Source organism: Leptodactylus fuscus, chromosome 1 (assembly GCF_031893055.1).
Source record: "Leptodactylus fuscus isolate aLepFus1 chromosome 1, aLepFus1.hap2, whole genome shotgun sequence".
NCBI classification, from domain to species: domain Eukaryota; kingdom Metazoa; phylum Chordata; class Amphibia; order Anura; family Leptodactylidae; genus Leptodactylus; species Leptodactylus fuscus.
Genome location: NC_134265.1, coordinates 16,351,442 through 16,365,193, shown reverse-complemented (window position 1 = coordinate 16,365,193; position 13,752 = coordinate 16,351,442).

The window sequence follows — 13,752 nt, the reverse complement described above, 5'->3', positions numbered from 1 at the left end:
ATTAGCTGAGGGGTCACGCCCAAAGTCGCCCTCGCGTTTGCTATCATAGGCATCACTGTATGGCGGGTGCACCTGGGACGCACTTGTGGCGCTTGAGGTTTTACATTTATCGTAGCCTAATTTTGGTCTTTTAGGGCTAGTTCACATGGAGCAAAATGGTGCCGATTTTGAATCCACCTCAAAACAATAGAATCCTGTGTAAACCGGAAAAAAGCGACATGACCTTTCTTCAGACGGATTCCGCTTGAAAAAACCAACAGGAGTCAATGGGAGGCGCAAAAACTGCTAGCGGGTCAGGGTCCATACACTCTGCTGGAGGAAAAACCTAAAACGCCTCAAAACCTAGTAGATTCCCCGCTGCTGCGGCACCAATGCCCCTGTGTCCCTGGACGGGTCTTTTATTTATTCATTCCATGGTGTACAAATATTTTTATTATAGGGAGTCTGTCAGCATAAAATAGCATTATAACGCCGGGTTCACGCTTGTCACTCTTCAGCTCCACTTGCAGGACTTTTGTCTCCACATTTTTCAAGCAAAGTGAATAGAATCCCCGAAGAGAAATCGATCGCAGATGTGAGCCCAGCCTAAACGACACACAGTCCCTCAGGGCTAGTTCACACAGAGTCAAACGGGCCGGATTTTGACGCAGAATCTGGCTCAAAAAAACGCCTCTAATTGAAATCAATGGGAACCGGTCATTTCCTTTTTTACGTGAGTGGTTTGTTCCCGTTCACAGAAAAAAGATGCAAGCAGGGGCCACACGGTGGCTCAGTGGTTAGCACTGCAGCCTTGCAGCACTGGGTCCTGGTGTTCAAATCCTACCAAGGGCAAAAAAACATCTGCAAGGAGTTTGTATGTTCTCCCTGTGTTTGCGTGGATTTCCATCCCATATTCCGAAAAGACATACTGATAGGGGAGAAAAATGTACATTATGAGCTCTATGTGGGGCTCACAATCTACATTAAAAAAGAAGAAGCAAGCTGCCCTTTCTTCAGGCGGATTCTGTGACTGATACAGCCGTGGACATCCACCTCACGACACCTCCCTTCCGACTAGGCCTATTTATTTGGACCTAATCTGGAGCAGAAAGCTGCGACTGTCTGAAGCCTTAACAGTTGGAGCAGGCGCATTTTGGTCCGGATTCTGACGCGGCTCCCCGCTTCAAAATCCGTACCATTTCACTCTGTATGAACTAGCCCTTAGGGTAAGTTCATACAGGGCTTTTTGATCTGGAAAGTTCCAGACCAAAGACCGGGTAGCCGCAACTGAAAGCATCGGCATCCAGTCACGCACTCTGCTCCAGATTAGGCCCAATGAATGAATGACTCCGCCTGAAGAATGAGAACTGACCGGCTCCCATTGATTTCAATGGGAGCCGTCTTTTTGAGGCGTTCACAGCCTAAAAATCCTGACCAAAAAAACTTTGTGTGAAGTTACCCTTACTGGCCATTGTATACAGTTTCCAAAGCTGTTTTTATCTTTGTTCACAGTTGCATTAGTCTGAAAAGAAGTTTTATAGCTATATAAATTATCTGTAATAGACTATAGCAGTGATCCCCAACCTTTATTGCATCAAGCAAGACCATTTTTTCCATGGACAGGTAGGATGGGGCAGGTGGGTGTAACACGAGCATCTGAGTGGACATGGTGAATTGCTAGACACCGAGGCTGGTCGCTTCACGCTAGGCCATATTGCTGTGGTAACATGTAAACTATCGGGTAGCGCAGTGTTCTTAGCAGCTACATTGTAGCATGGCGGCGGGCTGGCCTCAGTGTTAGCTGGATACTTTGTGCTAGGCTATGTTGGTATGGTAACATGTAAACTATTGGGTAGTGCAGCGTCCTCGAGTTGCTACAAGAAGCCACACTACCCAATATTTTGCACGTTATCATAGCAATGTAGTCTAGCACGATGTATCCAGCTCAGACTGAGGCCAGATCACCTCTCCGCGGACTGGCAAAAAACTCCTGCCAGCCCTGTGCTGGTCAGCGCAATAGTGATGTGTAATATGCGCTGTGGGCTATATTAATGTGTTTACCACACACCCCTAAGGTCTAGTTACAAGCCATATAGTTCCTCCCATGAGGAAGCTGAATCCCGGCCTTATGTCTCAGATCTGGCTTCAGCTACTGCGCATGTACATGATGTCATACCAGTATGTGCACAGTGCACTTGACGAAGTTTGACAGGACAATATCTATGAGGAGTTTGTATGTTCTCCCTGTGTTTGCGTGGGTTTCCTCCCACACTGCAACGACATACTGATAGGGAATGTAGATTGTAATCCCTACATGGGACAGTGACTGACAATGTCTGTAAAGTGCTGCGGAATATGAAGGTGCTATACAAGTAAGCAAAATAAGTAACAAAGGAGGGATGTGTGCTATAGAGGCATGACAATCAATGACTTACATGACAGCACATTGCGTGGCATCTTAACCAGGCTACGTGTCAGTATAATTTAATGGGACTGTTATTTAAGAAACTGCCACTTTATTTTTATATACTGTAGACACACTGGAGTCCATTTCTCAATACTGTATAACTTTGCACTGTCTAAAATTACAAATCCAGTTTTAGGGTAAAGCTCCGCGTAGCAACCCGCAGCAAAAAAGCACTGCTGAAAAAACCAGTGGTGGCAACGCATTGCGGTTCTTCCCACAGTCCTTTTGACAGAAAGTCTGCAGAGTTTTCCTCTGTGGACTCTCTCCTTCCATTATACCTATAGGGAAACCGCCGGCGTTTCTGTAGGTATAATTGACATGCTGCAATTTCCAAAACCACAACAGTTTTGGAAGCCGCCGTATTTCTTCAGCACATATTTTAACTGCAAAGTGGGATGGGATTCGCTAGAATTTTTATTTTAGTTTTTTTCCATGGCGTTTATGCCATGTGGAGCCCTGGCCTTACACATATTAGTAAATCCGGTGTACTAACCTTCATAAATCTGTCTCTGTTTCCAACGCGACAAAATTCCAATGCTCAAAATTGCGGTAAAATTTTCCGATGCACAAAAAAAATCTCATTTGTGTCAAAAAATATTATATTAATATTATGAGATATTATTATAATATTATATTGCCTGTGGATCAAGATTTTGTCTCAGTTGAAACTTAGTTAAGATTCAGGCAGGATACTAACAGGACCCCAGGACAGAAACAGTGAAAGGCAAGAGCTAGGCATCCGGATAGGATACTACCACTACTATTAAAAAATACATTTATGTTGACGACATTTTAGAAATTTGCAAATGAGTGTCAGATAATATTTGCATAAAGCTGAATAGTCGGCACAGAGAATTAATTTCACTGGTGGACCCTAGGCACTAGAGATGAGCGAGTACTGTTTGGATCAGCCGATCCGAACAGCACGCTCCATAGAAATGAATAGATGCACCTGGTACTTCCGCTTTGACGGCGGCCGGCCGGTTAACCCCCCGTGTGCCGGCTACGTCCATTCATTTCTATGCAAGCGTGCTGTTCGGATCGGCTGATCCGAACAGTACTCGCTCATCTCTACTAGGCACCCCAGTCTGACACTAAGATTCAAAATAAAAACAGTGTCAAGTTTGGTGTTTTTTACATCTATTCCAGGAAGGGTTGATAAAATGTAGTCAATAAGTTACAGGCATCACAAAAAGGTTCCATTGAGAAATATGATGTATTGTACAAAAGAAGTCTCTGAGGCTAAGGCAGCTGAGGTTCCCCTTCAGGTCCGACCTTGGCACTTCTGCCGGGGATTCCCCTCAGCGCTTCTGCCGGCGGCTGGCCGCAATTCCCCTTCAGGTCTGGTGGCCGAGTTCCTCCTTCAGGTCCACCCTTAGTGCTTCTGTAAAGGCTCCCCGGCCTGCAGTGCTTTTCTTTTGCAGGCTGCTCTATGCAGCCTGCAAAAGAAATGATGATTTTTGCAATGTATTGCATTGCATTAACATTGTAATGTATTGCATTAGTGATCAGACCCCCCTGTGGTTCAAGACCCCTAGGGGGTCTAATAAATACAAAAAAAATTGTAAAAAAAGTAAAAAAAATAATAAATTACCGTATATACTCAAGTATAAGCTTACCCAAATATAAACCGAGGCCCCTAATTTTATTACAAAAAACTGGGAAAACTTATTGACTCGAGTATAAGCCGAGGGGGGGGGGGGGATGCAGCAGCTACTGGAAAATTTCAAAGCTTAAAATAGGGGAGGGGGTGTTTTGGTTGTCCATCTGCCCCTTCCCTGAGCTTGAGGACTGAGGTTTTTTCCCCCCACTTGGAATTCAGACTGGCTGACTATAAGGTATTTGCAGTGCTCCTATTAACTCCTTCCGATGGAATAGGAGCACTGCAGATACCCTATACTTAGCTTGGCTGTAACCCAGTCTCAGGGAGGGGGCAGTTAGACAACATTTTTTTCCTGGGACTGCGTTTACCGTCCCTTTCCCTCCCCTTCCCCAGCACCTACCGCACCCAAAAACTCCGGCCATTTTAATTTTTGAAATTTTCCAGTAGCTGCTGCATTTCCCCCCCTCGGCTTATACTCGAGTCAATAAGTTTTCCCAGTTTTTTGTGGTAAGATTAGGGGCCTCGGCTTATATTTGGGTAAGCTTATACTTGAGTATATACGGTATATATATATATATTAATATTATAAAGGTGAAAGTTTGTGAGTTTGGATGTTTGTGGGTTTGTGTGTTTGGATGTTTGTTTCTCAATCACGCAAAACCCGCTCCACCGATTTGGCTGAAATTTTCCACAAACATAGTCACTACACTCGATTGCGCAATAGGCTACTTTTCGTCACAATAGCGTACATACGTTTTCCCAGGACCCCCACAAAACCCAAACTCACATCACTATTTCTGCAATCTCACACACTTTGGACCATAGCAAACCACAAAATTCATATTACCCTCTACAGCAGAGGTCAGCAACCCCTGGCACACGTGCTAAGAGTGGCACTCCTGCCATATTTCACTGGCACACCAGCAGCCCAGGACCTGCAAATGAAGTCCGAGTCTCTTCAGTGGGCTGCTAGAGCTCAAGCATAAGGACACTCCCCTTTGAGAGGGGTGCAGGAAACCCAGGGGGTGGAGCTTAATCGCTCAGGTCTGTGCCTGCTATAATGGTCTGCATCCTGCTAACATTCCCCGAGGAGAAGAGGAAGCTGCTAGCAAAGTGAAACTGAAAAACACACAGGTACATAGGATTACTGTTCTCATTAATGTCCAGCATTTGGGGTTATTAGTTTAGTGTTAGTAACTCCATGTGCCTCACATTAATAGGAATAAACCCCATCATGTGAGGGACATGATGGGGTTAATTGCTATTACTAAGAGGCGCATGGAGTTACTAAACTGTCATGCACAGGGCCAGACTTTATGTGGCTGCTCAAGAGTATCCTGTGCCCAAAACTGACATGTACTGGCGGAAAATAACAAATCATACAATGTCGTATATTGAAGTTTATTAACCTGAAATACCTCTGTCCCAAAGACACTATGTACAGATTATACCAACACCGTATAGCAGCTGAAATACAAATTACATTCAACACAAAAGTCTCATGTGCTCTTAGAATTACAGCAAAAACAAGATACACAGTTACATTTCATATCCCATACCTTATACACAGTATGAAAACCTTACCCGCGCCTGTATATACCCACTACATCACCGCAGACGAAGTTGCGGGTACCAGCTAGTATATATTTATTTTAAAGGTGTTAAAATATGAAAAAACTATATAAATTTGGTATCACTCTGATTGTATTGACCACAGAATACAGGTAATGTGTTATATTAAATGATGCCATTATTAAGTACAGCTTGTCTTGCAAAAAAATAGGCCCTCATACAACTGAATTGAAAAGTTAAAATAAAATATGGCTTTTGGAAGGTGTGGAAGAAGGTACACAAAATTGGAAAAATTTTAAGCCATAACTAGGGATTGCTTTTGTGCGACAAATTGTATTTTTTCATATAATGTATAACTTTTATTAATTTTGTTGGGGAACAGCAATTCCGCCATTGTTTTATGGGATTTGTTTTTTACGATATTTGCTATGTGATATAAATGATTTGATGGCTTTATTCTGTGAAACCAAGGCGAAATCTGTGAAGGGATGACTACCTACCTTGTGTCTTTTAGTATAGTGGTTTATTTTATGGGATAGTACAATATTTGGGGTCTATTGTACCACCTATAGCTGCTGCATTGAAAGAACTGGGGAGAAAAGAACTCCTGATGCAGTTCTAAATCTTCCTGATTGTGTTGGCTGCAGATCTATGTGAGGGCTCATTTTTTGCAGGATGAGTTGATGTCATCACTGGTATCTTTCTGAGATACATAAGCCATAATTTTAACGTATAGATCCTTACAGATGTGGAGATGACCATTATTTTTGTTTATTTTTGCATAATTCAGGAATTGTAGGAGGAAAAGAGCAGTTTTTTTTTCTCTTTGCACTCTTTCTAACTCATTGGCAAGTTTTCTCTGTACTGGTGCCCAGAAGAGAACTGCATATTCCAGATGAGCCCAAACCAGTGTCTTGTAAAGTGCTGGCCTTATAAGCAGCTGATTGACTTAAGGGCTAGTTCACACGGGGCAAGAGGGGGCGGAGTTTGGCATGGAATCCAACTCAAAATCCGCCCCCTCACAATAGAGGTCTATGTAGACTGCTAGCGATCTTTTTGCCGCGAGCGGTTTGTTCCCGCTCGTGGAAAAAAGAAGCGAGCTGCCCTCCCTTGAGGTGAACGCTGCGGCAGCAATCTCCGCGTCAAGACAATCCCTCCTGACTTTATTTGGGCCTACTCCGAAGCGGGGAGCAGCGACAGTCGCGGCTAGCCGCGGCAGGCACATTTTGGTCCTAATTTTGACACACTTCCCGCGGTCACTAGCCCTGTGTGAACTAGCCCTAAAGGTGTTGTCCAGATTTTACAGATTGTTTACAGATTTTTAGTTTACAGATTTTTTCCAGGAGGCCAGAGAAGGAGAAAAATGAAAAAATATACTCACCGGTTCCCAGCACCCTGAGGTCCCAGGCAGAGGTTGATGATTGGCCTCAGTTGTCACGTGCAGCAAATACTTCCGCTAGAACAAGCCCCCAGTCGCTGCTGGACCAGACATTGGCCTGGGACACCAGAATGACGGGGACAGATGAGTATGTTTTTTTTTTTGTTTTTTTTTCACCTTCCCTGACCTCCTGGAAAAAATCTGTAATTCCTGGACAACCCCTTTAAGTCTACTTTACACGGACCAATCCTACATTATGAACATTTGTTCCTGATCTTTGACCATCAATTGTTTGTCGATCGTTTGGTCCTTTAGTCGAGTGTAGGATTGAGCTATCAGGATCGGAAAAGATCGGATTCCGGCGGGATCGTGGTCAGAGGTTATCTCAAGATCGGCTCAACCCTATTCATATATATATATCATAAATAGGGTTGAGCGATAAGGATCGGGAAAGATCGGATCCCAATCGGCGATCGAACAAATTTCTCGATCAGGATCGGCTGGAAAATGATCGTAAATTGGATTTTAAAATCGATCCTGAAATGTCAAGATCGGCTCAACCCTAGTCGAGTGATCATATCACATTTACGCAGTTATGGTGTGAGCATGGACACAAGTGTTATTGTGGATCAATTCACGTGAAAAGATTTTGGGGGCAGCAGGTGCCAGGAATACTCCTGTAAGGGAAGTTAAGGTTGTTTGTTACATGGACAGAAAAGTTTAGACTCCTGTGACCCGGGACTCTCATATTGTGAGCCCGCACACAGAGTTAAGTTTTCATGGCTGTAAATATCCTTTATTATATTCTTGTGTGATCTTGTGACAATTAGAGGAAGCGAATTATTAATGCCAGGTGAATAGTGGATAAGGTATGCCACATAAGCCTCGATCGAGACTGGTACAAGAATCACAGCAAACTGGAAGTACTGGTTTCCGTCTTTGTGATGCGCAACGTGGGCCAGAAAACGGTTTACAAATCCATAAATAGCAGTAGGCAAACAGAGATGATGACAGAACATGTGATGTCTCATCCGAGTATCATCAGGCAGTCGGACTGGTTAATGCGGTCTAGCGTTATATAAAGCGGAGTCCTGTATTGTGCTGTAGCGTTCAGAAAGAGAAAAAAGTGTAATAAAAAAAAGGTGACATGCTGCTTGTAAGTTGTAATAACAGGGTTAATGGCTTGAGTAAGGCTTCGTGCACAGGAATGTGTGCATTGTCCGTGAGCGAGGCGTGATTCTCACAACTAGTGCACCGATTATATTGTAATGTTCCATACACATGCCTATGTATAAGAGGAAACTCAGGAAGGGTCTTAGGGGGCGTTCACACTACCGTCGGTGTCCGACATGTAGTGTCCGCTCCTAGTGTCCGCTCAAAATCTGTCACGGACACTAGGAGCGGACACTAGCTGTGTCCGTGACACCTGTCATTCACTTGAATGGGCATCAGGTGCGTTCTTTTGCACTCCGTGCCCGTCCTTCCCTGTCCGCAAGAGAAGATGTCCGACTTCTCAAGCGGACAGAAGAACCCTGCATGCAGGGTTTTTCTGTCTGCTTCTACCCCATAGTGGCCCCTGCACACAGTATTATGTCCCTTAGTGTCCCCTGTACACAGTATTATGCCCCATAGTGGTCCCTGCACACAGTATTATGTCCCATACTGGCCCCTGCACACAGTATTATACCCCATAGTGGCCCCTGCACACAGTATTATGTCCCATAGTGGCCCCTGCACACAGTATTATGTCCCATAGTGGCCCCTGCACACAGTATTATGTCCCTTAGTGTCCCCTGTACACAGTATTATGCCCCATAGTGGTCCCTGCACACAGTATTATGTCCCATAGTGGTCCCTGCACACAGTATTATGTCCCATACTGGCCCCTGCACACAGTATTATACCCCATTTTGGCCCCTGCACACAGTATTATGTCCCATAGTGGCCCCTGCACACAGTATTATGCCCCATAGTGACCCCTGCACACAGTATTATGCCCCATAGTGACCCCTGCACACAGTATTATGCCCCATAGTGGCCCCTGCACACACTATTATGCCCCATAGTGGCCCCTGAACACACTATTATGCCCCATTGTGGACCACTCATGAACAACTATTATACTCTGGGGTCTTTTCAGATCCCAAGGTATAATGATCAGAGACCCAGGAGAGGGTACAAATGTAAAAAAAAACACTGTTCCTTACCTCTCCCTGGCTCCAGAGCACTCCCGCTGATTTCATCCATGTTCAATGATGGACCAGACGTCACATGAGCTGGCCTCACGCGAAAAATCACAGGTCCACATCGGACATTGTGGACCTGTGATTTTTCACACTTGAGAAAGGATTCTATGTAATCCGAAACACGTTGTGCCTACTGTTTTTATCCTATTAAAAACCTTCCATACAAAATCCAAACCAATCTGGACCTTTGCTATTTTTTCAACACGACCTTTGAGCGCGGCTCCCTGGTTTTATCTATCTCTTCTACCTCTCCCGGTCCTCCGGTGTCTCCAGACGGAACCGCTGCCACTCCCACCTGGCTCATCTTGCAATGCGGATATAGGTGTTGTGACTCTATCACAACCCCTCCAGGTGAGAGGCTATATTGGTCATCTTTATCTTGTAATATAAAGTTCAATATTCTTTTAAAAGTGTTATTGCACTTAGAGCGCTCGGTGTCTCTCTTCTTTTTTTGCATGTGTTGCTACTATTAGTGATATAAATGAACACGTTGAGCTCTCATTTTTAGGAGGTTTGGTGCATATAACTTTTTGTTTGGTTTCCACTTTTAGCAACTAAAATAAATTGGCATTTTGACAACTTTCAGAAAATATAAAGATATGGGGATGGGTTACTATGATTTTTTTTTTAATGTTGCAATTTACCGTATATACTCGAGTATAAGCCGACCCGAATATAAGCCGAGACCCCTAATTATACCACAAAAACTGGGAAAACTTATTGACTCGAGTATAAGCCGAGGGGGGGGGGGAATACACCATTAGGGTGAATTCACACTGAGTAAACGCTAGCTTATTCTGAACGTAAAACACGTTCAGAATAAGCGGCGTCTAAAGCAGCTCCATTCATTTCTATGGGAGCGGGGATACGAGCGCTCCCCATAGAAATGAATGGGCTGCTTCTTTCACTCCGTGCAGTCCCATTGAAGTGAATGGGGAGTGCCGGCGTATACGGCAAGCTCTGCTCATGCCGGAGCGTACACGCCGGCACTCCCCATTCACTTCAATGGGACTGCACGGAGTGAAAGAAGCAGCCCATTCATTTCTATGGGGAGCGCTCATATCCCCGCTCCCATAGAAATGAATGGAGCTGCTTTAGACGCCGCTTATTCTGAACGTGTTTTACGTTCAGAATAAGCTAGCGTTTACTCAGTGTGAATGCACCCTAACAGATAAAAAGTCTGGTCATGTGCATTGCAGCTTAGTAACTCCATGGGGATCATAGTAATAGCAGTTAACCCTATCATGTCCCTCACATTAACCCCCTGTGTGCCTCACATAAGAGTTACTGATATGTGGGACATATGAAGGTAATAATTAGGTATCTTCATAATTAAGGTCCTTTATTAGTACCCTCATGTGTCTCACATATTAGTAACCCTTATATGGGGCACCCAGGGGTTAATATGAGGGACATGATGGGGTTAACTATTATTAATGTGAGGCACATGGAGTTACTGAAACTAAATGAATAACCCCAAATGCCTGACATTACTAGGCAGAGTAACTAAAGGAAGGTCCCTGTGTGTGTCACGTTACTGCAGCTTCCTCTCCTCCATACAACAGACATCTTCCATAAGACACAATGAATCCTGGCCACTCATCTGCAGGGTAGATGCTAAATCCTAGTGAGCTAAAGGACCTCTGATGACGTCATGACCATGTGATCGGACTCTGGTGTGGGAGGAGCTTCTAGGATTTAGACTCAACCTTATCTGCAGATGTTACATACCAGTGGCTACAGGACCTTTGATGACATCACAGTCACGTGACCTCATGACAAGCCAATCACAGAGCAGTAGAACTAAAGGACCTTCCCTTTCCAGGTCCTTCCAGTTTTCTGTGATCCCCGGACCCTGACTCGTGTATAAGCCGAGGAGAGCATGAAAAATGTGCTGAAAAAGTCGGCTTATACTCGAGTATATACGGTAGGTTTAATTTTTCCATCTCAAAGCTGTGAAAATTGCCCTGGCTACCAGAGGTGCAAAATATACGAAAACCCCTAGCAGCAAAAGGGTTAAAGGTTTGCCAGGCCTTCTTGGAAAAGAAATGAATGAACAATGAACCTGCGGTGAAACTCACGAAACTCTTCCTCACCGGTAATTAGTTTTGCACTGGTGCCAGCGTATATTTACAGAGGACTGGTACAGCAAAAGGAAGTACAATGTTTGCGATTTTCTTTATGGCCAAGTTTGAGACTCTTTGTCCACCTGCACCACCAGGACCCCGGCCTTTAGTGTTTCATTGATGATATCTTCATCGTCTGATCTGAGTCTGAACAACAGCCGAAATGCAATGGAGTGAAGTAGTTGAGTATGAAAAGAAACAGCAAAAAAAATTGGATGCTCCGGGTTGTCACCTAGAACCCTCACCGTGAGATGCCGAGGAGAGTTACCTGGAAACTACATCCTATTACTAAAAGACTGATTAAAATCAATATTTCCAGACCCCCCCCCCCTCACTACAGCCCCGAATCTGAAGAACATCATCGTCAGAAGACAGCTGTCCCCTCCAACATCAACAGGAGCCTTTCCCCAGAATATGAACAAATGGAAAACCTGCCCTTACCTAATGACCACTGAGAAGATAAAGACTTGTAACTTAAATAAGGATTACAAGATCCCTGCACCACACCAAAAGCGGTCTAGATAAACCAAATAGGATCTACTTAAAGGGGTTGTCCAGGATTTAAGGCCCAATATTGTGAGAGTAGATCCAGTCTCATCACTCACATGTCACCGATTTATTACCAGCGACTGCTTAGGCCACTGATTGGTTTCATCGGTCATGTGAGTTTCCCCATTTATGGTACATGGGAGGGAAAGGGGACTGGACAAAGGAGCGCCAGGGATTGGCAAATATGTCACCTTGTTCACCCCCTGAGATGGTCTTAAAGGGCAGGGCAGAAGCAACTGAATGAGGATGAAGTCACATTGTCAGGGCATTCACACAGAGTAACGCGGCGCTAATTCTGGCACGATAACTCACGTAAGAATCAGCGTGCAAAACAGAATTCCATTGACTTCAATGGGTTCCGTTTAACACATCAATGGGGAGGCTTTTTAACCCATTGATTTCAATGTGTTACACGCGTTAAACGGAACCCATTGAAGTCAATGGAATTCTGTTTTGCACGCTGATTCTTACGTGAGATATCGTGCCAGAATCAGCGCCGCGTTACATCGTATGAATGCCGCCTCATACAATAAAAGAGAAGAAAGATCTTCCCGCCCCCAAATATTTCTGTACCTCTGACCATAACATGAAGAATATGAGAATATTAGTATTGAAAGGTAACTTCAGAGACAGGAGGGTCTGAGTCTGTGACAACCTGTGACCTACTCAGAACAGGGATGAATGTGTCTCATGGATTCATGTCTTCTACCTAATAAATGCATACCTCCCAACCGTCCCGATTTCTGCGGGACATTCACGATTTCGGTGTCCTGTCCCGCAGTCCTGGTTGGAGGGAGGTATGTCCCGATTTCAACACAGATCTATGTCTGGAAGACGCAGAACTGAGTTGAATATATATGCGACAAAAGCAAGGAGCTGTCACAGCTCAGCTCCTTGCTTTGCCGCGGCGCCCCATCTAGTGGCTGTGTAAGCGCGATGTGATAACGTCACGTTGCGCTTACAACTCTGTGAGTGAAACTGCAGAGAGAGCAGCGGGGGAGCGACGAAAAGGTGAGTATAAGTGTTTTTTTGTGTTAAACATTGAGGTGGAACATAATGAAGGGGGTCCATGAAACTGGGGGCAGATGAAGGGGGGTGGGAACGGCATGAATCTGGGGGCAGAGATGGGGGAGACATGAATCTGGGGCAGAGATGGGGGACATGAATCTGGGCTCAGAGATGGGGGAGACATAAATCTGGGGGCAGAGATGGGGGAGACATGAATCTGGGGCAGAGATGGGGGACATGAATCTGGGCTCAGAGATGGGGGGGACATAAATCTGGGGGCAGAGATGAGGGGACATGATTCTGGGGGCAGAGATGGGGGGGACATGAATCTGGGGGCAGAGATGGGGGGACATAAATCTGGGGGCAGAGATGAGGGGACATGATTCTGGGGGCAGAGATGGGGGGGACATGAATCTGGGGGCAGAGATGGGGGGACATGAATCTGGAGGCAGAGATGTGGAGACATGAATCTGGGGTCAGAGATGGGGGGACATGAATCTGGGGTCAGAGATGGGGGGACATTAATCTGGGGGCAGAGATAGGGGGACATGAATCTGGGGGCAGAGATGGGGGGACATGAATCAGGGGGCAGAGATGGGGGACATGAGTCTGGGGGCAGAAATGGGGGGACATGAATCTGGGCGCAGAGATGGGGGGGACATGAATCTGGGGGCAGAGATGGAGGGGGACATGAATCTGGGGGCAGAAATGGGGGGACATGAATCTGGGGGCAGAAATGGGGGGACATGAATCTGGGCACAGAGATGGGGGGGACATGAATCTGAGGGCAGAGATGGAGGGGGGACATGAATCTGGGGGCAGAG